The following is a 26,392-nucleotide window of genomic DNA, read 5'->3' as shown; positions in this document are numbered from 1 at the left end:
GGTTTCAGATTGCTTACATAATGGTAAGAAAGAGATTTAGTAACCAGATTTTAAATTGTAAGACATTTGCAGGGGCAGATGTTGACTTTGACCACAATGTATTGGTTACGAACTGCAGATTAAAACTGAAGAAACTGCAAAAAAGTAGAAATTTTACAAAGTGCTGAAAGACTTAAGTTGAAACAAGACCCTGGGAGCAGACAATATTCCAAATACATCAGACTTCAAGAAGAATGTAATAATCCCAATTCCAAAGAAAGCCGGTGTTGACAGGCGTGAAAATTACCGAACTATCAGTTTAATAAGTCAACGCTGCAAAATATGAACATGAATTCTTTACAGAAGAATTGAAAAACTGGTAGAAGCCATTCTCAAGGAAGATCAATTTGGATTCCATAGAAATGTAGGAACACATGAGGCAATACTGACCCAATGACTTCTCATAGAAGATAGGTTAAGGGAAGGCAAACCTACATTTATAACATTTGTAGATTTTAAAAAAACTTTTGACAATGTTGATTGGACCACTGTCTTTCAAATTCTAAAGATAAGAGGGGTAAAATACAGGGAGTGAAAGACTATCTACAATTTGTGCAGAAACCAGATGGCAGTTATGAGAGACGAGGGGCATGAAAGGGAAGCAGTGGTTGAGAAGGGAGTAAGATGGGGTTGTAGCCTATCCCTGTTGTTATTCAACCTGTACACTGAACAAGCAAGTAAAGAAATCCAAAGAAAAATTTAGAGTAGGAATTAAATTTCAGAGAAAACAAATCCAAAATTTGAGGTATGCCAATGACACTGTAATTCTCTCAGAGACAGCAAAGGACCCTGAAGAACAGCTGAACAGAATGGACACTGTCTTGAAAGAAAGATATAAGATGAACATCAACAAAATCAAAATAAGGACAATGGAATGTAGTCAAATTAAATGAGGTGATGTTGAGGGAGTTAGATTAGGAAATGAGACACTTGAAATTGTAAATGAGTTTTGCTATTTGAGAAAGAAAATAACAGGTCATGGTCAAAGTATGGAGGATATAAAATGTAGACTGGCAATGGCAAGAAAAACGTTTCTGAAGAAGAAATACACGTTTAAGTGTCAGGAAGCCCTTTCTGAAAGTATTTGTATGAAGTGTAGCCATGTATGGCAGTGAAACATGGACAATAAACTGTTCAGACAAGAAGAGAGTAGAAGCTTTTGAAATGTGGTGCTACAGAAGAATACTGAAGATTAGAAGAGTTGAAGACATAACTAATGAGGCGGTATGGAAGAGGGTTGGGGAGAAGAGAAATTTGTGGTACAACCTGACTAAAAGAAGGGATCAGTTGATAGGACACATTGTGAGGCATCAAGGGATCACTAGTTTAATACTGGAGGGAAGTGTGGGGGGTAAAAATTGTAGAGGGTGACCTAGGGATGAAGACAGTTAGCAGATTCAGAAGTATGTAGGTTGCAGTAGTTACTCAGAGATGAAGAGGCTTGCACAGGATAGAGTAGCATGGAGAGCTGCATAAAACCAGTCTTTGGACTGAAAACCACAACAACAACAACAAAGTAAATGAAAGTTAACAGCATTATTAATCAATCCAGTCTTTTACAAAAGCAATTAAAATTGAATCACAGCTATATGTTGGCCCCAGTTTTCTTATAATGCTATAATCAAATTACTTTTAAAGGTCCTTATTGATCATACAAATTTTATGTTTTACTATTATGTTTTGGCTACTTCCATCTTCAGATCAGTTAAAAATAGAAAAACAATGATGTGACCATCTAAGAAAAATAAAAATTTACATGGTTAACAGCCATGCATACCAGCCATACATACCATAAAATATTATGATGTAGGCATCAATGTCAAAATCTATACAGCTAGGTACATAGTAAGTGATGGTGATGGCCAAGATGTGTCTAGTATTTATACAAATAACTGAGGCTAGCATAGGGCACTACAGCTAGGGTACACAAGTAATCAGAATCATAAATTTAATAGCCAAAATGTAGTATGTATAGTCATTAGTTAAAATTAATTCATAGTGCAAAATGTGGATAAAGTGTTTGGAATGAAGCTGAACATTGGCAAGAGCAAAGCAAAGAGAATCAGAAAGATGATGACACAATTTATACATCACTAGATGGAATAGTATTTGAACAGGTTTGGTCATTCCATTATTTGGGAAGCTTGATAGCTTCCAGCAGAAGTCATACAGACAAAATGATATGCTGAATCTCCATGGGAAAGAGAGATTTTGGGAGAGTAAAAGGTTTGCTGACAGTTAAAAGCCTCCTTATTACATTAATGGAGAGCCTCAACAAATGTTTTGTGTGGACTGTGGTGTTTTATTGTTCAAAAATGTGGACAGTTAGACAGAAGGAGCAAAAACATTTAGAAAGTTTTGAAATGTGATTATGGAGAAGAATGGAGAAAATGAAATGGAGTGACTGTATGAGAACTGAGGTGGTCCTGAGCAGAGTAGGAGAGGAGAGGAACATCACAAGGATGGGAATAATACAGAAGAGAAAAACCTCTTGGATGGGACATATTATGTAGGCATTGTCTACTATAGAGAATCATGGAGGGAAAAGTAGAAGGAGGGGAGGGGTGGGGGATCACTTTATCAGCAGTTCACCTTTTTTGGATGTGTTTATGTGGAGAATCCACACAAAGAAGTCACCTGGATTGGCTTAATACAGCTGCAACATTTCTATTGCTGCCTCAGTTCAGTAGGATTTTTGAATGGGTGTGAATAGTCCCAGAACCCACTGGACGATGACCTTTGTCACTTTTGAAACATCATGCAAGATGATACAAAAGTGATTTTCACTTTTTCCACTATTGCCTTAATTGTAGTACAGTCTTGGAGAAGTGGGGTCTCCACTTTTCTTGTGATTCCTGGTTCCTCACAGAGAGACTGTGTGCCACTTTGTTCTTTGTCATTCAGGCTTCTGCTCAGCTTAAACATTGAGTCATATGACTGTTCATTGTTTCCATACAATTCCACCAACTAATCATAGATTGTTGTAATTTTGTTCCCCTTTGAACACAGAAGATGATTTAGTGCACAATACACTTTCTACTTTATCAATGGGCTGTGTCATTTTCTTTTGGCTCCTCTAGCAATGTGCTACCATACTGTCTCGTGAGGATTTCAATGTACAAAAACAAAAAACTGAAATTTCTTGGCAGATTAAGACTGTATGCCAGACCGATACTTGAACTCAGGACCTTCGCTTCTACCGACAGCTATTCATGAAGCACGACTCATGGCCCATTCTCACAGTTTTACTTCTGCCAGTACCTCATAACCTACCTTACAGACTACTGGTGGAAGTAAAGCTGTGAGGGCAGGTTGTAAGTCATGCTTGTTGCCCCCTAAAGGCAAAGGTCCAAAGGTCCCAAGTTTGAGTACAGGTTTTAGTTTTAATCTGCCAGGAAGTTTCATATCAGCACACATTCTGCAGCAGAGTGAAAATTTCATTCTGGAGAAAAAATACAATTACTGGTACATAACTTTTAAAGTTAATAGTGAACGCTTTATGATTACATTTTACATTGGTAATCTTCATGGGAGAAGTAAGTCGCTTGACTCTTCTCGGAACATATGCTCTTTAACAAAAGCTTCCCCATGATACATAATGGCTTTCTACCACTGGAGTTGGATGAACACTTCAGTAAGAACACATGATGAAATGTACAGTTCTTATTCAAGTCTTTTCTATCTCCTCCATGAATCCTACACAGTAGAGGTCCAGGCTAATGAAAATAACTCAAGAATGGTCAGAAGGGTGTTTTGTAAGGTACTGTACTTGCTTGATGAATGAATTACATTTATTTCAGATCCTTCCACACAATCTCAGTCTTGTATCTACCTTTACTACAACTTGTTTAATGAGTCCTACCTTAGATAGCTCCATATAGATACTCCTACATATTTTATAGTTGTAAATGTTTTTAGTGGTTGCTTGCCAGTGGTGTAATCAAACAGCAATGTGGATTTCCTTCCTTTCTAGGTATGATGTGCATATAACATTTCTTTGAGTTGAGGGTCAATTGCCAGTCTGTCAATCTTCTAAAGGTCTTTCTACATTTTAAAAGAATTCCCTTGGTTTCAGCTTTGTAAATATACATCTGTGTGTACATACATACTGTGTAAACCAATATGAAGGGTACTGTACCACATATTAGGTTTCTTCCTGTTCCATTCATGTATGGAGTGTGGGAAGAATGACTGCTTAACCCTCCTAATACCGTGGGGTCTATAATGACCCCAGGCCGTAATTTTCTGTAAAATATACCTTATTTCCTATTCCTAAAAATTATTAAAAATTCGGACTTTTCCTCAATTAAGTAATGGGTTCGTAATATATTAATATAACTTTTTGAAAATATTTAGTTTTGCAAAAAATCAAGGAAGAACCACTGAATACCATTGGGGTTAAATGTGACCCCATTTCTGTCTTGCGGTATTATTACCCAATAATGCTGCATTGAATCCACAACTGTTGCTTTATTTCCTTTGTTTTATTCTTATAAATATTGTTGTAACATGTGATTGTTGCCAATACTTTATAAGCCGACAGTTATTTGTTTCGTACAAGTGGAGACTACTATTGTGTGTGTTGCATTTAGTGGAAAATATCTCGTCACCTTTCTGAAGACGAAGTGCTTGAAATATTACTGCAGGATAATCCCCTATCTGGAGAATCAAATAGTGATATCAGCGATATAGTTTCTGATGTCTCATGCAGCGATGGAGAAATTGATGTCTTAGAAGAGAATATTCCTCAATGAGACTGAAGTTCAGAAGAAGATTTGGACAGTGCAGATGTCCAGCCTGAACAGGAAGTAACACATATTTCTGATGATGATGATGTTTGGTTTGTGGGGCACTCAACTGCGTGGTTATCAGCGCCCGTACAATTACCCAATCTGTGCTCAGTCCAATTTTGCCACTTTCCTGGATGATGATGAAATGATGAGGACAACACAAACACCCAGTCATCTCGAGGCAGGTGAAAATCCCTGACCCTGCCGGGAATCGAACCCGGGACCCCGTGCTCGGGAAGCGAGAACGCTACCGCGAGACCACGAGCGGCGGACACACACACATATTTCTGACTGTTATACATAAGTACACAATGTGCATTAGGGTCTAGAGCCAAGATATACCCTTTGTATTTTTTATTTATTTATTTTTTTAATTTTGTGTACGTCTAAAAACAAGGAAGAATTGTGGCACAAACACGAGTTGAGAAGTTGTGGAAGAGAAGAGAGATGGAACATAATGCGAGAAAAGCCAGGTCAAACAAAATTTGCAGTGAAAAATGTAGACTCCATAGAATCGGCTTTTCAGATGTTTCTTAGGAGAAACATTGTTGATGTGGACTAACAAAGAGGGTAGTCTTCTTTACGGTAGTAAATGGAAACCAGTAGATGGCAATGAACTGAAGTGCTTTATCGGTGTATTGATTCTAGTAGGTGCTTACAAGGCCCAAAATGAAGCACTTACACATCTGTGGAACAAAGAGGGTGGTAGACCCATTTTTAGTGAAGCAATGGCTAGAAATCGCTTTACGCAAATTTCAAGGTGCATCCGATTTGATGACGCAGATGTGAGCCGTCACAACCGTGCTCCTGACACGCTGGCTCCCATTAGAGAAAAATTTAAAATGAGGGTACACACATTGCAAGAAGCATATGTTCCTCACAGCAACGTAACAATTGATGAACAACTTGTGGCATTTCGTGGTAGATGTCCATTTTGGCAATATATTCCTTCAAAATGAAGGAAAATATGATTGAAATTATGGGCTGTATGGGATAGTGCAACGTCTTATGTTCTCAATCTCCAAGTTTACACTGGTCAACAAGAAAATGAATCTCGTGAAGTTGGTCAAGGCAAGATAGTTGTGTTAAATATGGTGAAAGGCTTAGAAAACAGTCGCAGAAACGTAACAACTGAAAATTTTTTCACTAGCCTTAGTTTGGGGAGAGAACTTCTGAAAATCAATCTCACACTCTTAGGCACAATTAGAAAAAATAAAGGAGGACTACCACAAGCTTTCACTCAGACCAAAGATCGAGTCAAATATTAATCTATTTTTGGATTCCAAGAGCATGCTTCAATTGTTTCATATTGTCCAAAAAAGGGAAAAGTTGTAACTTTGCTCAGTACAATGTATTCAAGGAAGGAAGTGGAAGATCATGAAGAATGCAAGCCAGTAATGATTCTGGATTATAAAAAAAACAATATCAGGAGTAGATACCATGGACAAGATGCTTAGAACGTAGACTACAAAGATGATGAGCAGAAGGTGGCCAATGGTATTATTTTACAAAATGATTGATATCAGTGCAGTGAATGCATTTATCATATGGCTACATCTTACACTAGACTGGGCAGAAAGGACCAACAACAAGAGATGGGCATTTCTCATAGAATTAGGAAAGCAGCTCGTCGGAAGAAAGCCAGACAAAATTATTTCCCCAGTACTTCCATCAACAGTACAGAAAAAATTGAGAGGAAGGTGTCCGTTTTGTAAAAGGTGTGAGGATAGAAAATTCACCGATAAATGTTCAAAATGTGGATGTTCTGTGTGTAAAAACCACTCTGCAATTTAATGTTTTAAGTGTAATGCATCAGAAATGTCAATTTGGAATTTAATCAAAAATGTTTGTAGTTTCATGAGAATAGTTTGTAAATTTTATGGAAATAAATAATTTTAAAAAATATGCACTTTTATTTAAAGTAACGTCACTGACATCATGTTTGGGATTGTGGAAAACATAAGGAATGTGATTTTATTCTACCATTATTAAAACTATCCTTAATAAAAAATAAATTCCGTTGGGGTCACTAAAGACTCCAATGGTACTCAGTGTAACAAAAAATAATCGGTATTAGAAGGGTTAAATGCCTCTGTACAAACTGTAATAAGTCTAATTTTGTCTTTATGCTCACTAAGAGCATCACTGTAGAATATTCCTAGATATCTCAATACTGGTTCTTGAGATGATGTAAGTATGCTTTCTGGGTATAGCTGAAGTTTGTCTTCAAGCATCTGTTAAAAGAGTTCTATTTCATGTTTATCAGCATTCCTGTGATTATCTTCCGATATTGCACCATTAGGAAATGTTGTCAAAGTCAGATTGAACATCTGTGCACTTAATTTTGAAACAGTGTTTCACTACAGATGACTACACCACCAGCAAAAGTTCTGAGGATACTATTAATATTGTCTGTCAGCTCATTAATACATAACATCAGAAGCAAGGGGCTCAACACAGTTATCCAGGGCATGTCTCAAGTTTCTTCTACATCTGTCACTGACTTTACATTCAAGACAACATGCTGTGTTCACACTATCAAAAAATACTCAATCCAGTCACAAATTTCATCTGATACACAAATTTCATCTGATACCCCATGTGATAGTACTTTCATTATTAACGACTGGTGTGTACTGAATTCAGTTTTTCAAAGTCAAGAAATTGTGCATCTGTCTGATTGCCTTAATCCATGACTTTTTGTTGTCTAATATAATAATAATAATAATAATAATAATAATAATAATAATAATAATAATATTTACACACACACACACACACACACACAAAAAAAAGCACAACTCACACCCATGTGACCAATGTCTCTGGCTACTGAGGCCAGACTATGTATAGCAACTGCACCTGATGGGAAAGCAATCTGTGGATGATGGCAATAAAGAGGAGGTGGGACCAAGGAGGGTGAATGATAGCCAGGTAGGGGTGAGGGAAGGTGTAGTGCTACTTGTGAGATTGTGAGAGCATGCATAGATGTGGTGGGGACAGAGTTGGGTTGCGGGTTGCAGTTGGAAGATTTGAGGGGGAGAGGATGGAAAAGGAGAGAAATAAAGGAGGGGAAAAACGATTAGTGAGCACATTTGTTAAATAAGAAGGATGTACAGGGCTGGAGTGGCAGTAGGGAAAGGGATAGGTAAGTGAAGGATGGGGACTAGCAAAGGTTGAGGCCGTGGGGATAACAGGAATGTAGGATATACGGAACGTACAGTTCCCACCTGTGCAGTACAGGTGGTGCAGGCTGTGAAGCAGTTATTGAACTGAAGCACATTGTGTTGGGCAGTGTGTCCAGCAGCTGGGTAGTCCAGTTGTCTCTTGGTCACAGTTTATCACAGGCCATTCACATGGATAGATGGCTTGTTCATTGTCATGGCCACATAGAAAGCAGCACCATGGTTGCAGCTTAGTTTGTAGATCACTTGACTACTTTCACACTCTGGACTAAGTGGTGTTGGGAGGATATATGGGACAGACCTTGCATCTAGGGATATAGCAGAGATATGAACCATGAAGCAAGGGGTTGGGAGCAAGGGTGGAGGAGGGATGAACAAGGATACTGTGTATGTTTTTTAGGGGCAGCAGAATACCACTGGGGGAGGGTGGGAAGGATAGTGGGTAGGATATTTATCATTTCAGGGAATGACAAGAGGTAATTGAAACCTTGGTGGAGAATGTGATTCAGTTACTCCAGTTCTGTGTAGTACTGATTCATGAGGATTGTTCACTTCTGCCCAGGTGGTGGGTGTGTGGGAGGTAGTAGGTGACTGGAGAGACGAGGCATGGGAACTCTGTTTCTGCACAAGGTTACGTGGATAATTTTGGTCTGTGAAGGCCTCAGTGAAATCCTTCATATATTTGGAGAGGCACTGCTCATCACTACGGATGTGACAGCCATGAGTGGCTAGTCTGTATGGAAGGGACTTCTCAGTATGGAATGAGTGGCAGCTGTCAAAGTGGAGGTATTGTAACCACCAGCAAAAGATATCCAATGGACAACCAAGACACTCTGCACAACTACCTGAAGGCTGTAAATCTTCATCCAGACATGGTCCACAAAAGAACAAAATGGAGACAGCGAATCTACTCAGCCGACCATGCCCCCAGATGGAACAAACACTGAAGACAAAGAAGAAGAAAATGGAAAGGAGCCTGACTGTCTGCCAGTGCCCATAGTGCAATGTCGCCCCAAGGCAGAACATTTCTTGTCGGCTATGTTCTGTTTATGAATCACGATTGCTGACAATATTAGCAATCTAACAATAGTGCCTCTTAAGTAGTGAGGCAAAGTTTTGTGTTGTGTGCGTCAGTTCAGAAATAAATAACAATGAAACATTGTATCCTGTTTTGCATAGCATGGCTCTTTAAATATCTGGAAATGGTAGAATCCTCCATTTCTTCTGAAGACTGTTTTCTAATGTGAGGGACCCAGTAGCAGCTTACTGTTCTTCTGTTCAATTTCCAAAAAATTTTTTGGGCTTGTAAGCGTATTCATTGCAGTATTTGTATTAAAGAAAACGATATTAATTAGCTTTAGTAATAACTGTTAAATACATGTGTATTTCTACAGAAAATAAGAAATGGTAGTTACGCATTTCACCAAAATTAGCAACTTTTCAGAGTGAAAGTTTCACTCTGCAGCGGTGCGTGCGCTGATATGAAGCTTCTTGGCAGATTGAAACTGTGTGCTGGACCGAGGCTCGAACTCTGGACCTTTGCCTTTCACAGGCAAGTGCTCTGGCATCTTTTGTTAGTTACAAATAGAAATATTAGTGTGATAGCGTCACTTAGATCTTTGTAGAACAAATATTTTTAGCATAAAAGCCTAGAAATATGTGTGACTAAAATTCGGAAGTGTGTCTCGCATTTGGCTTAAGTTCGAAAGCAGTTATGAGACATCCTTTGCTCGCTACTCTCAATACGCCATATTAGATTCATCATATTTCTGTCATTTCTGTAATATAACTTGCATGTTCCGGCAGTACGCCATTTTAAGACAAAGGTTCAATGAAGATTTATCACTCTAGGTGAGATTTGTTATAGTTAAATGCCAATAAATTACACATTGTCTAAGAAAATTTACTATCAACAATTTTAAGGCATGAACATTTATGGATATGTGGTGGTCATGTATGTGGTTAGAGACGAAGTGTCGATGGAAGTAGGTTCGCGTTTGGACACATGCCAATATTTTTTTTCATCTTTCCGTTTGTAACATATCCTGGGAACTTCTTATTCGTGTAACAGAAATATAATCTACAATATTCGATGCTATGGATATAAGAGTGTGCTCTCTCGGTAATAGTTTCTTCCATTTTGTGACTTCAGTATAATTAAAAAATGGAAGATGAAATTGCTGTTAGTAGATACAACCATCGATAACATTTATATTCCTTCTTATCACAAATGTTTGTCTCTTTTCTCCGAATATAACGTGACTTCCAAGAGTACGATTAGGCAGGAATCTATTAAATGGCTACAGCTTAAACTGTTGTGAATGAAACGAGCAGCAGTGATACATGTTTTCTTGAATGTCACAAATACACTACTGGCCATTAAAATTGTTACACCAAGAAGAAATGCAGATGATAAACCGGTATTCATTGGACAAATATATTATACTAGAACTGACATGTGATTACATTTTCACGCAAATGGGTGCATGGATCCTGAGAAATAAGTACCCAGAAGAACCATCTCTGACCGTAATAACGGCCTTGATATGCCTGGGCATTGAGTCAAACAGAGCTTGGATGGCGTGTGCAAGTACAGCTCCCCTTGCAGCTTCAACACGATACCACAGTTCATCAAGAGTAGTGACTGGCGTATTGTGACGAGCCAGTTGCTCGGCCACCATTGACCAGACGTTTTCAATTGGTGAGAGATCTGGAGAATGTGCTGACCAGAGCAGTAATCGAACATTTTCTGTATCCAGGACCTGCAACATGCGGTCGTGCATTATCCTGCTGAAATGTAGGGTTTTGCAGGGATCGAATGAAGAGTAGAGCCACGGGTCGTAACACATCCGAAATGTAACGTCCACTGCTCAAAGTGCCGTCAATGCGAAGAAGAGGTGACCGAGACGGGTAACCAATGGCACCCCATACCATCACGCCGGGTGATACGCCAGTATGGCGATGACGAATACACGTTTCCAATTACCGTTCACCGCGATGTCGCCAAACACGGATGCGACCATCATGATGCTGTAAACAGAACCTGGATTCATCCGAAAAAATGTCGATTTGCCATTAGTGCACCCAGGTTCGTCGTTGAGTACACCATTGCAGGCACTCCTGTCTGTGATGCAGCGTCAAGGGTAACCGCAGCCATGGTCTCCGAACTGATAATCCATGCTGCTGCAAACGTCGTCGAACTGTTCGTGCAGATGCTTGTTGTCTTGCAAACGTCCCCATCTGTTGACTCAGGGATTGAGACGTGTCTGCACGATCCGTTACAGCCATGCAGATAAGATGCCTGTCATCTCGACTGCTAGTGATACGAGTCCATTGGGATCCAGAACGGTGTTCCGTATTACCCTCCTGAAACCACCGATTCCATATTCTGCTAACAGTCATTGGATCATGACCAACGCGAGCATCAATGTCGTCATACGATAAACCGCAATCGCGATAGGCTACAATCTGACCTTTATCAAAGTCGGAAACGTGATGGTACGCATTTCTCCTCCTTACACGAGCATCACAACAACGTTTCACTAGGCAACGCCGGTCAACTGCTGTTTGTGTATGAGAAATCGGTTGGAAACTTTCCTCTTGTCAGCGCGTTGTACGTGTCGCCATCGGCGCCAACCTCGTGTGACTGCTCTGAAAAGCTAATCATTTGCACATCACAGCATCTTTTTCCTGTCGGTTAAATTTCGCGTCTGTAGCACGTCATCTTCGTGGTGTAGCAATTTTATTCGTCAGTAGTGTATTTGGCTGTTTATTTTCGAATATTTCTCGATTTCCGATAATGTGGTTGGGTAGGACTCTAAGAGTACAGTTTAAATTTCTGCGAGTAAAACGACAATTATGTTTATAGTCTCACCTGTCACCAGTGGTTTGCTGTTTGTTCGGATTACTGCATGTCGCGATTTTCGAGGATCTACTTGGTAGGAACCTAAGAGCACTACTTAAATATTTGTAATCTTGCTTGACACAAATATTTTGCAGCAATCGAATCCTTACCAACGCTTTCGTAAATTTGTCGGTGAAGACAAATATCACACCACGTGAATGAGGGACGTCAGTGACCACTGACAGATTTCACCCGAATGCCGATTTTTATGCACTGGTCTAAAATAAAGACGCAAGATAATAATCGACTAATCGATAATTAGGATGTAATTATTCGGTTGATTTACCCTTTACTTGCATACTCTCGCGTGACCAGTTGCATTCGAACATTGTTGAACGTAATAACAAGGCAGGACAAAGGCGCGCTCAGGTAGGATAATTCCAGAGAAGCGGCTATGCACAAGTCCGCGGCTCGTGGTCTTGCGGTAGCGTTCTCGCTTCCCGCGCATGGGGTCCCGGGTTCGATTCCCGGCGGGGTCAGGGTGTTGTGTGTCTTTCATCATCATTTCATCCTCATTCACTCGCAAGTCACCGTAGTGGCGTTAAAGAACTCGTGCAGCGGCGGCCGAACCGCCCCGCGAGAGGTCTCCCGGCCACCAAAGCCATACGCTCATTGTTAGCTATGCACAAGAGGTACGATTTCCTACGTCTTCCTACTATCCTCAGTAGTGCCACTTACCAGTCCGCCGCGCACGTGCACCCTACCTTGAGAAGGCGCTGATACTCCATGTCGAGCCACTTGGCACGGTCGACACGGCGTGGCATCGCCATCTCCTCCTGGGCGGCCTCTATTTCCCGCCTCTCCTCCTCTTCGCGCTGCGCGCGCCGCGCCGCCTCCAGCAGCGCCTGAGCCGCCGCGTACCCCTCCAGCCACTCCGTCACCCACTCCCGCTGCGCCTGCCGCCGGTGCTGCTCCCTCTGCAAAGTACACCACCGTCGAGTAGCCCAGTGACGAAACACACCAGCCTCGACAAGCGAAATTTACACAAGACACACAGGTCCAGTCAAACACACCGGACCACCAAAAATTAAAAATTAGTCACACTACTCCTCCCCCTCTACCCCCCCCCCCCAACCCGTCGTCCCCCACAAAAGATCACAGACCCATCTCTAGCCTCAAGTACATCCTTCCCACACACTGTAGCTTGAAAGCCTCATTGGATCCTCTATCATTTGAAAAGTGGGGAAGCAAGGGATTAGCCGAGCGGTCTGAGGCGCTGCAGTCATGGACTGTGCGGCTGGTCCCGGCGGAGGTTGGAGTCCTCCCGCGGGCATGAGTATGTGTGTGTGTTTGTCCTTAGGACAATTTAGGTTAAGCAGTGTGTAAGCTTAGGGACTGATGACCTTAGCAGTTAAGTCCCATATGATTTCACACACTTTTGAACATTTTTGAAATCAAGAGACACTGTATCTATCTATCTGAGTGGCTTGAGCTACGATTTTCTGGATATTATGCGAGAAAGGTGTGAGTTGGGTTTCACATGGTCGATATTTCAAAGCATGGAGGTGGTCATTCTTTTCGAGATATCTCAGCATGTTTGAGCCCAGAGCATGTTCTAAAATTGTACAACAAGTGGATGTCAAGGATATCGGAAGGTAATTTTGTCGACCACTACCGCTAGTCTTCAGGGTTGACCGGTGTGAACTGTGCTATTTCCAGCACCGGCGCACGGTTGTTCGTTTGAGTGATCTACGCTCCATTATATTTAAAATTGGGGATAACTTAGCTGGGAGTAGAATCTGTTAGGGATTCGGGCTCAGGAGTTTCGTTCGATTTGAGCGACTTGTGTTATTTCTCGACACAATTGACAGTACTATCTGTTTCATTCATTTTTGTAGTGGTGCAAACAAACAAAAAATTACGTAACTTTGTTATTTCAAGGTGACAAAATCTTATGACAACTGGTCGTTCCCTTACCACATTATTAGACAGAGCCCTGTTGGTGACGGGCACAATCCCACATAGTTTTCAAAGTACTTCTTCGAGCGCTTAGTGCTGCGTTTGTAGAAATATACGTATATTTTATGCCCACGTATTAAGACAATCTTTGTAAACGAAGATTCTTTATAAAAATCACAATAGATTCTGCAAAGAGAAAGCTTGCGAAACTCAGCTCGTTGTGTTCGTCCATGAGATCCAGACGCCCGCATCTCGTGGTCGTGCGGTAGCGTTCTCGCTTCCCACGCCCGGGTTCCCGGGTTCGATTCCCGGCGGGGTCAGGGATTTTCTCTGCCTCGTGATGGCTGGGTGTTGTGTGCTGTCCTTAGGTTAGTTAGGTTTAAGTAGTTCTAAGTTCTAGGGGACTGATGACCGTAGCAGTTAAGTCCCATAGTGCTCAGAGCCATTTGAACCATTTTTTTTTTTGAGATCCAGACGCCGTTGACAAAGGCGCTCAGCTTGAGGCTGTTTTCCTTGATTTCAGGAAGGCACAGCTCCGCATTGTCGTTTAGCGAATAAGATATGAGCTTACCGAGCATCGGGCAAGATTTGTGGCTGGATTCAGGACTTCCTTGCAGATAGAGGTTAACACTTCGCTCTTAATGGAACAAAACCTACAAGTGTAAAGGTAATTCTGGTAGAAACCCAAGGGAATGTTATAGGATTGCTGCTATTTACAGTTCATTCATTGGGATGACAGAAGTCATGGAATAGCGATATGCACATATACAGATGGCAACAGTATCGCATACAGTGGGGAAGCGCGGGATTGGCCGAGCGGTCTGAGGCGCTGCAGTCATGGACTGTGTGGCTGGTCCCGGCGGAGGTTCGAGTCCTCCCTCGGGCATGGGTGCGTGTGTTTGTCCTTAGGATAATTTAGGTTAAGTAGTGTGTAAACTTAGGGACTGATGACCTTAGCAGTTAAGTCACATAAGATTTCACACACATTTGAACATTTTTTGAAAAGTGGGGAAAACACGACTCATAGAACCACATTACACTCCTCCATTGAGCTACTGCGCAGTTTTTGTGTTGTTTGGCTCACTGAAGACGTGCAGATTTGTGTGCCGCGGTGAGCAGTGCCCTTCTATGAAGTAGTCAATTCCAAGACCTCTGCATACAGGTCTCTTCACAACGTTTTCTTGGAAACTGGTTGATATTGACCTGAGTTCACTGACAGCACCATTTCCTGTTGCCGTGAAACCGATTGTAATTAACAATGTCTAGTCTTGTAATTACAAGTGAGTGAAACAAATGAGGTTAACAGCAACGCAAGTGTTGTAACATATTATTGCTGGCTGTGTCTATCGGTTCACCCTTTGGGCTACTTGTTGATATTCACCTGCGTTCACTGACAGCACCATTTCCTGTTGCCATGAAACTGATTGTATATAACAATGTCTAATCTTGTAATTACAAGTGAGTGAAACAAGTGAGGTTAACAGCAGCGCAAGTGTTGTAACATATTATTGCTGGCTGTGTCTATCGGTTCACCCTTTGGGCTACTGTGAATGCCAGAGGCAGTCTCCGGTGACATCCCCATGAACTTACTGGTAATAAACTTAAGAAAGTCCTGGTAAAACACGGCATTCTGTAGAGAAGTGTTATTAATGAGAGCAGGAAATGGTCAATTACAGTACCCATTTTGGTGCTCCTGATGATGGTTGGCTGAAAGGCCTGAAGGATGAAATAATTTCGTTCAGTGGCTGGGAACTCTCGATATGAAGGAGTCAGCCATCAGTACTCGCAGGTGTAGGAGGCACGCTGTGAGTCCTCTGCGGCAGAGGTTTGCTTCAAAGTGGTTAATGCTTTGGAAGTTGGGAATCCTCCATGATTCGTAAGGTTACTTTTCAACACACATAACCTATTAGAATTCGAAACTGCATCCTCGTGTGCGGTCATGGAATTCTGCTGAGACACTTTCCCGTTTACTACATGAGTGTTGTAATTTAATGACTGTGTTCCACACTAGAAAAAGTATTAAACAGGAAACATCGTTATAAAAGGTAAAAAATATAAGAAAAACAAAAATCACTACATTTAAAGTTTTCACGCAAGCAAATAGAATTTATGGGCATCTCTACGACCTTGCTAAGTCCACCCCGTTCATTAAAAACCACCTTCAGTGTGGTTAGAGATGGTAACTTGTCATATATGATGTTTAAACCATATCACATAAGTTTGATGCCAAATATCATTTGCTACAACGCAGACGATAATGAACGTTTTATTGCAGTAACAGTAAAAAGTACGAATGGGAGCATGAACTCTTAAGTGTTTCGATTTGATTTTTGTCAACTATAATTCGACTTTATCTACACCCACATCATAGCTTCGCGAGACACATTATAGTGTGTCGTGGAAGGTACTTTGTGTACCACTGTTATTTCCTCCTTTCCTGTTCCAGTCGCAAACTGGTATGAGGGGTAGAAGATTGATGTTAGGCTTCCATGTGAGCTCGAATTTAATTTGACCTTCATGGTGATTGCGCGGAATATATGCAGGGTGGTCCGTTGATCGTGACCGATCCAAATATCTCACGAAATAAACGTCAAACGAAAAAAACTACAAAGAACGAAACTTGTTTAGCTTGAAGAGGGAAACCAGATGGCGCTATGGTTGGCGCCCTAGATGGCGCTGCCATAGGTTAAACGGATATCAACTGCGTTTCTTTTAAATAGGAACCCCCATTTTTTATTACATATTCGTATAGTACGTAAAGAAATACGAATGTTTTAGTTGGACCACTTTTTTCGCTTTGTGATAGATGGCGCTGTAAAAGTCACAGACATATGGCTCACAATTTTAGACGAACAGTTGGTACCAGGTAGGTTTTTTAAATTAAGTACAGAACGTAGGTACGTTTGAACATTTTATTTCGGTTGTTCCAATGTGGTACATGTACCTTTGTGAACTTATCATTTCTGAGAACGCATGCTGTTACAGCGTGATTACCTGTAAATACCACATTACTGCAATAAATGCTCAAAATGATGTCCGTCAACCTCAATGCATTTGGCAATACGTGTAACGACATTCCTCTCAACAGTGAGTAGTTCGCCTTTCGTAATGTTCGCACATGCATCGACAATGCGCTGACGCATGTTGTCAAGCTTTGTCGGTGGATCACGATAGCAAATATCCTTCAACTTTCCCCACAGAAAGAAATCCGGGGACGTCAGATCGGGCCATGGTATGGTGCTTCGACGACCAATCCAGCTGTCATGAAATATGCTATTCAATACCGCTTCAACCGCACGCGAGCTATGTGCCGGACATCCATCATGTTGGAAGTACATCGCCATTCTGTCATGCAGTGAAACACCTTGTAGTAACATCGGTAGAACATTACGTAGGAAATCAGCACACATTGCACCATTTAGACTGCCATCGATAAAACGGGGGCCAATTATCCTTCCTCCCATAATGCCGCACCATACGTTAACCCGCCAAGGTCGCTGATGTTCCACTTGTCGCAGCCATCGTGGATTTTCTGTTGACCAATAGTGCATATTACGTCGGTTTCCGTACCGCTGTTGGTGAATGACTCTTCGTCGCTAAATAGAACGCGTGCAAAACATCTGTCATCGTCCCGTAATTTCTCTTTTGGCCAGTGGAAGAACTGTACACGACGTTCAAAGTCGTCGCCATGCAATTCCTGATGCACAGAAATATGGTACGGGTGCAATCGAAGTTGATGTAGCATTCTCAACACCGACGTTTTTGAGATTCCCGATTCTCGCGCAGTTTGTCTGCCACTGATGTGCGGATTAGCCGCGACAGCAGCTACAACTCCTACCTGGGCATCATCATTTGTTGCAGGTCGTGGTTGACGTTTCACATGTGGCTGAACACTTCCTGTTTCTTTAAATAACGTAACTATCCGGCGAACGGTCCGGACACTAGGATGATGTCGTCCAGGATAGCGAGCAGCATACATAGAACATGCCCGTTGCGCATTTTGATCACAATAGACACACATCAACACGATGTCGACTTTTTCCGCAATTGGTAAACGGTCCATTTTAACACGGGTAATGTAACACGAAGCAAATACCGTCCGCACTGGCGGAATGTTACGGGATACCACGTACTTATACGATTGTGACTATTACAGCGTCATCTATCACAAAACGAAAAAAGTGGTCCAACTAAAACATTCACATTTCTTTACGTACTACACGAATATATAATAAAAAATGGGGGTTCCTATTTTAAAAAAACGCAGTTGATATCCGTCTGACCTATGGTAGCGCCATCAAGCGGGCCAACCATAGCGCCATCTGGTTTCCGCCTTCAAGCTAGACAATTTTCGTTCTTTGTAGTTTTTTCGTTTGATGCTTATTTCGTGAGATATTTGGCCCGGTCACTATCAATGGACCACCCTGTATAGGAGGAAGCAATATCGTGTTGACTCTTCATACTTACGTACTTGAATTGATTGAATTGTGGGATATGAAAATTCTCGGACAATATTAAATAGGAAACACTTCCTAATATCCTGCAAAATTTTGTCTATTTGGTCGTGAACTAGCTTTCGGTTTGTTAGGCCATCGTCAGACGCCAAGTTAATGTCTCAAGCTCAGATTGAACGACGTGTGACTTACACAAATGTTACTTGTACAGAGGATACAAAAAAGAGTAACTGTAGAGTGTTTACACAGGAAATTATTGTGCACTGCAGTGCACTAATTAAGGACGAAAGTAACTCTGCCACTGAGTGTCACATACATCGATGAAACATGTACCATACATAGATAACACTGCTACAATGTAGTGCAGACGGTAACTGAACAAACACGCAGTGAGACCTACAGAACAACACATTTATTCAAAGAAATACACTCCTGGAAATTGAAATAAGAACACCGTGAATTCATTGTCCCAGGAAGGGGAAACTTTATTGACACATTCCTGGGGTCAGATACATCACATGATCACACTGACAGAACCACAGGCACATAGACACAGGCAACAGAGCATGCACAATGTCGGCACTAGTACAGTGTATATCCACCTTTCGCAGCAATGCAGGCTGCTATTCTCCCATGGAGACGATCGTAGAGATGCTGGATGTAGTCCTGTGGAACGGCTTGCCATGCCATTTCCACCTGGCGCCTCAGTTGGACCAGCGTTCGTGCTGGACGTGCAGACCGCGTGAGACGACGCTTCATCCAGTCCCAAACATGCTCAATGGGGGACAGATCCGGAGATCTTGCTGGCCAGGGTAGTAGACTTACACCTTCTAGAGCACGTTGGGTGGCACGGGATACATGCGGACGTGCATTGCCCTGTTGGAACAGCAAGTTCCCTTGCCGGTCTAGGAATGGTAGAACGATGGGTTCGATGACGGTTTGGATGTACCGTGCACTATTCAGTGTCCCCTCGACGATCACCAGTGGTGTACGGCCAGTGTAGGAGATCGCTCCCCACACCATGATGCCGGGAGTTGGCCCTGTGTGCCTCGGTCATATGCAGTCCTGATTGTGGCGCTCACCTGCACGGCGCCAAACACGCATACGACCATCATTGGCACCAAAGCAGAAGCGACTCTCATCGCTGAAGACGACACGTCTCCATTCGTCCCTCCATTCACGCCTGTCGCGACACCACTGGAGGCGGGCTGCACGATGTTGGGGCGTGAGCGGAAGACGGCCTAACGGTGTGCGGGACCGTAGCCCAGCTTCATGGAGACGGTTGCGAATGGTCCTCGCCGATACCCCAGGAGCAACAGTGTCCCTAATTTGCTGGGAAGTGGCGGTGCGGTCCCCTACGGCACTGCGTAGGATCCTACGGTCTTGGCATGCATCCGTGCGTCGCTGCGGTCCGGTCCCAGGGCGACGGGCACGTGCACCTTCCGCCGACCACTGGCGACAAAATCGATGTACTGTGGAGACCTCACGCCCCACGTGTTGAGCAATTCGGCGGTACGTCCACCCGGCCTCCCGCATGCCCACTATACGCCCTCGCTCAAAGTCCGTCAACTGCACATACGGTTCACGTCCACGCTGTCGCGGCATGCTACCAGTGTTAAAGACTGCGATGGAGCTCCGTATGCCACGGCAAACTGGCTGACACTGACGGCGGCGGTGCACAAATGCTGCGCAGCTAGCGCCATTCGACGGCCAACACCGCGGTTCCTGGTGTGTCCGCTGTGCCGTGCGTGTGATCATTGCTTGTACAGCCCTCTCGCAGTGTCCGGAGCAAGTATGGTGGGTCTGACGCACCGGTGTCAATGTGTTCTTTTTTCCATTTCCAGGAGTGTATAATTACGCTGAAATCACTGTGATTAATGATAGTCCCCAGGACATTATAAAAGGCGAGACATGGTCTTAATAGGGTGTGTGATCACTAAGGACGGCAGCGTACGCTCTGCAACGTGCTACCATGCTGAACACAAGGCTGGTAAGGAGTTCTTGTGGTAGGGCATTCCATCCCTTCACCATTGCCACTGATAACTGCTGGATGGTCGCTAGTGCCGCAGTACATCTCCCCAATGAATCTCACACGGGCTCAGTGGGATTTAGTCAGAGGAACGGGCAAGCCGGTCCATTCGCCGAATATCCTCTGGTTCCATCTGGGCTGCTTAATCAAAGTCACCCATAAAAATTAATTCAGTGCGGAATACACGCTGAAAATACGCACATAGGGACGAAGTACAGTGTCACAATAATGTTGATAGGACAGTTTACCGTATTCAAAAATTTGGAGGTCTGTACGCCAATGCATCCCCACACCGTAGCACCTGGACCACGAAACGACCACATTCGACAACTTTCTAATTGCATTACGTACCCTCATATGGCGAAGGGTGGGAACATGTACGGTACAAGTAGTGTTCTCATGGTCCGTATTTTCGTACCAATGGATTACAATCCAGGAACAAGTAACCTGCACATCAGGCAACCATTAATGTTCTCCGAAAATGTTCGTCAGGACCCAAAAACTGGGATATATTATGGGCCAGACTAAAGAAAGCGTCTGGTGACAATCTGCAGATAGTCCGCTTTACGGAAGAGCAACTGAAGAACAAGGCTCAACTTCATGGGAAAACAACACAGTTCTATATACAGAATGTCTATGCCACACTGTGAATCCAAATTTGACGGAGGCTGAGAAAATCTGACACATGATGAATGGAGTTGCTGAACATATCTACCACGCTCTTCCGGTAAAGAATGTCATATCAACCGAAGAATTCATGAAGTAGTGCCGGAGCATCGAGTAAATGCAACAGAAAAGAATAGGGCGAAAGAAGAATGCGAGACTTCCGAATGTGTACCCTATGGTACTTGTGAAAGACCACCACGACCTCCCCTCTCTCAAACGCCAGGTAGTGAGAGAAAGGATATAGCATTTTATGGCAACCAGAACCGTCGGACGAGTAAGCAAGAGAGAGCAGCCATGAAGCCGACCCGATATGTCAGGAGGTACCAGAGAACGATGTAGAAAAGGTCCATTGACCTTTAGCACTCATCTCCATCATCCGCTGACTACGCCAGAAAGAACGGATTGGGCCAACTCTGACTCAAGCTGTAATCAACAATCGGCAGCCTTGTACCCGACAAATGAAGGTACAACCAACTAATAGACAAAATACAATTCCCTGTGGAACAGACGTTTGGAGGACAGAGGACAACGCGCAGATATGTTTACACTGTGGACGCCGTGAGCACGTTGTACGCATTTGCGCAGAAAAAACACGGGTTTTGGTCGACTACTACGTCGCCAGCTGTAAACAACAGTTCCGTTCACGCCAGTCAACTGCACACCATTATGGCTGACAGGTGGGACGAGGTCCATCGTTGTACCCTGTACATGGTTGCTCCCCAACACTCTGTAGTTGTTCCCCGTCCCCATAAAGACGTACCAGCCGTACGCCCAGCCGCCAGCTTCAAGAAAACTAAGCGAGGCCACCAACTCTGGAATTGAAGTCACCACAGACGCAAATCCTCCATGAACGACAGTAACCAAGATGTCAAGAAATCTCACGGACGTCATCATCGACGGCAAACCTACCCAGCTGATAGTCGACTCAGGGGCTTCTTTTTCTGTGATGTTTGATCCTTATAGTCGTCAACTAAACAAGACTATGTTCCATGATACGAGAGCGATAGTGCTGAAAATCGCAAACGGGAAATACGTCCAGACGACAGGAATAGTTAGGACAAGAGTAACTATCAGTGACAGAAAACAGCCCTTAGAATTTGTTGTATCGATAAAATTTAGTCATAAGGTTGTTCTCAGATGGGACTTTGTTCTGGTCTTCAGTAGTGGTGCACAGTTAAACTGTGAACTTTTTATCGACTGTAAAAATACTACTCAGGCTGACAAAATCTACTGGCAGTAACAAGCATATAAGCAATGCAGGTGTCAAGGAGAATTTTCGATTACCAACTTTCACGAGCAACCACAACTCTTCTTTATACATATAAGTGTAAGGACAGGTGGAGCAGTCCAAGAAGGGCAGCTTAATGGCATCGAAGAATTATGCTTCCCTATCACTACAAACACAAGAGAGGAGGCTACTATCGTATTACCAATGGCATCTGGCCTGACCGAATGATTGCCATTTTGCGTCAGTTTTCTGACGCCTTCAAATCTGAAGTGGAGAAAAGGCAGACTAAGATGACCATGGTGAAACACTGTATCAGCACTGAGGACCATCCTCCAACTAGCCACCGCTCATGACGGACATTCTGGGAGGAAATGGAGAAGATGCTGCAACATGACAACACTGTACATTCAGAGTGTCCTTGGTCCTCTTCTGTCGTCCTTGTGAAGAAGAAGGACGGCACGTGGCGTTTCTGCTTCGATCACCGAAGACTGAACAAAATCACGATGAAAGATGTCTTTCAGTTGCTGCATATTGGTGGTAACCTGACTGCTTGAAAGAAGCAAAATATTCCTCAAATATGGACATGCAGACTGGCTATTAGCAAATAAAAATTGATGAAGATGACTGGAAAAAGACTGCCTTCATAGCTCCTGATGGCCTGTATGAGTATGTCGTTTGGACACTGTAACGCTCAAGCCATCTTATAAACTTTAAATGGAGGACGTGATTTCGCAGTCTGGATAATACTGTCATTTGTTCGAAGATATTAAAGAACGTGTAAGCCACCTAATAACCGTATTGAAGTGTGTTCAGACTGCAGGCCTCTTCGCCGCCAAAAAAATTAAAATCTGGGAGTATCTAGTGAATGGTGATGGAGTCCATCCAAATTCTGAGAATGTAAGGAGAGTCACATATTTTACAACTTCTCGGTACATTTGTGATGTGGCAAGTTTTTCGGAATGTCAGGGGAAAATTGTATGATCTGTGAGGTGGAAGCTATGCAAGGAATGCACTGACAGAAACCCCGACTTGCCGATCGATAAACCGAAAAGACTCTTGGACTTTTAAAATTGTAATTACATCCTTTTTTCATTGAGAAATACGTAATGGGGGAGACTTTTTTGCAGTGCGAAAACGACACCCAGCTGGTGCAAGTGTGGAGGTAACATAATTTTTTATACACCTATAATTGATAGTCACAAATGTTCTGCTTCTGCTTGAAAGTAAAGGTACTGTGACTTATGTTCCGACACATATTTGTGGGAAGTAATCAAACTACTATTCAAGTAAAAACAAAAAAAAAATTACGTTTGTCTAGTCGTAACGGAAGGATAGATTCGACATGGTGAATTGTGATTTCAGCGCACTGAGGAGTATATCCGTTGTGATAGATACATTTCTTAAACAGTTGCACAATGTAGCAATGCAAGTGTTCAACTGGACCTGCTACAGTGTACAAATATGACGAGCAATACGGCTGTAATAATACGACCCCTAATCGGCACCCCCTAAGCGTCCCTCATTTTCCTTGTTCTATCGATAGTGACGATGATTTCAGTACACCATCCCGTATCGGTGATGTCTTTACAAGCATTACGGCCGTGGGTGCAGTATTCATTATCACATAGTGCCGGGCATCTGTCCTTCATAACACTTGTTTGAGAGAATCTTGGCAGGATGCAGCACCTTCCAGAAGCGCTGATTCGAAGAATTTGTCAGATAATTTCCTAGGACTGGGGAGAATCGCAATATATAGCCAGTGTGAGTGCAGGCATATCACAATTTTTTCGAGTGCTGTACAGATATAAAAGATAACTGTAATGTTTGTGTAAAATGTGTATATATTGCAGTGTAACGTTACTGTGGCTTATGTTGTGGCAAGACCAGAAAAAATGAGTGTGTGTCCTATCGTGAGGGAAGTATAGATTCAGTGCATTGATAACTGCGAGGGTATGAGAGAGATTTTTATGTGGAAAATTATGTGCGCTATAGGTACTGAGATTCGTTCCAGAACCGCAGCTGTCAAGAGGAGACATTACCTGTATATCGATCGGTGTCAGACTGCAGTAGCAATCGTAATATTTAGTTGTAGGTACACTGATAAATATGTTCCTGATTCCCAATATTCTTGTGAGTCTTGTATGTATTTGGTAGACAATTTTTGCGGGGTTTATCTATGGAAAGTTCTGAGTGTAAAGTGGTGTATTCTTTGTTCATGTGTTCAAAGACAAGTTGAAGCAGATCATCCATCTCCGGTTTGATGCTGTCCCTCATCCAACATGGTGGTATTTGGACATCTCCAGACCAGCAGCTGTAGGACACCAAAAATTCCAGCTATGCTACGCACACATTTTGTGGCGATGTGTCAGCCTCGCTGGGCAGGTAAACACATGTGCGTGACTGACATGTCTCACGTGCCCCTTGGGATCACTAGAGAGAAAGCAGTCGATGTTATTCTGGAACAGATTTCTGTAGTGCTGGACCCACAGCTGTACGTCAACATGCCAGCAATGGTGCCTAGGTGAACACGTATTTCGACAGAAATTTCTCAGGTGTCAAGTATGAAAGAGATGCCGCCACCTCATGCTTGCGGGACCCGAAGGGACACCTGTGCATGGTTCGGCAACTGACGGCCCTGTTGTCACTTCGCGGGGGCCGCCGATGCATCCTCACTCCTGGGAGCGTGTGTGGTACCATCCTGTGCAGTCCAGTGGACAGGGGATGGCGGGATGTGTTTTTTTACTAGCGATTTTTCAGACCAATAGGACGCTGCGAATTTTAAAAAATCCCCGTACATGTGAAGAATATCGATTTAATTAATTTGCATAAATTTTTAATCTAAACATGGTGTTAGCGGTACAATAATGAAGGGGAGGGTGTGCGTGAGTGGGTGACATGGAGCAGAATGGCAGGTTTAATGCAGAACACTAGGTTAATCTGCATAATTTTTATGTAAAACGCAGTATAATAGTTTAAGGAGACTGGTGACAAAGAAAAATGCGCCAGAAATGGCATTCACAAGCATGTGAAATTTGAAAAGTGTACCAGAAAATGGTGGGAGTACATAAGTAATTACTTAATTTGGTATCAAAGGCGGTACAATAGTTTAAGGAAATGGGGGTGACATGGAAAACAGCATAAAAGAACAATAGATCAAGTGCCAACAAAGGGCCAAGCATTAGGTTAAGACACCCAAAGTACAGTGCCAAACATTAGGTTATACAACACGTTTGCCCAATGTAATTGATTCTTGTAAGACCTACATGATTCCGAACAGCAGAGAATGATGAACAAGAGAAATCAAACCCCAAAAAACTGAATTTTTTTTATAAAAAAACAATATACCCTTGAATTTCCTGTTGTGAGATCGTTCCTCTCTACCAAAGAGCCACCAATTTCCATATATGCCATACACTGCCTTGAGCCCCATAAATTGTTTAAATAAACAATATTCTACATATTGTCTAAACTGCTTAAACAATATTCCATACACAGCAATCTATTTCCTTACAAATTCTTTAACTAAATAAATAAACTATATTCCATACACTGCCACAAATAACTAAATAATATTCTATACATTGTCTAAAGTGTTTAAACAATATTCCACACACTGCAACCGAATTCCCTCCAAATGACCGATCAACTGCCTGCCAATTTCCAGGAGGAAGGGTGGGAGGAGGAGAGGTTAATTAATTGATCAATTTCACTAAGTATTCAATAAAATTGATAAGAGTGAGAGGGGCTATTCCGATAACTCAGATCTGAAAGTGTACCTGTAGCAGCAAGGGGGGAGGTTTTCTGAGGATGGAGGGTTTGGGAGGGGGTGGGGGAACAATAGGTTAAGTGCCTGTCAATCAAAAGGCAGGATCCTTTTAGCAGAACAGTAGGTTAAGGACCTGTCAATCGAAGGAGAACAATAGGTTAAGTACCTGTCAATCAAAGGAGAACAATTGTTTTGCCCCCAAGTGCATACCTGCCCCTAATCTAGGCAACGCGCACTAACGAAATGGGCTCATGACAGTTTGGTCCACTACTCGTCGGGAGTGAAGTTGCGCATCATGCAGATTATTGCGCACAGTTTGAGTCGTAACACTTCGTCATGTGGCTGCACGAAATGCATTATTCAACATGGTGGCGTTGCTATCAGGTTTCCTCCAAGTCATAATCCTTAGGTAGCAGTCATCCACTGCAGTAG

The sequence above is a fragment of the Schistocerca cancellata genome, chromosome 1 (assembly GCF_023864275.1).
Source record: "Schistocerca cancellata isolate TAMUIC-IGC-003103 chromosome 1, iqSchCanc2.1, whole genome shotgun sequence".
NCBI classification, from domain to species: domain Eukaryota; kingdom Metazoa; phylum Arthropoda; class Insecta; order Orthoptera; family Acrididae; genus Schistocerca; species Schistocerca cancellata.
The sequence above is the reverse complement of the archived record's forward strand: the minus strand, read 5'-3'. Positions refer to the sequence as shown.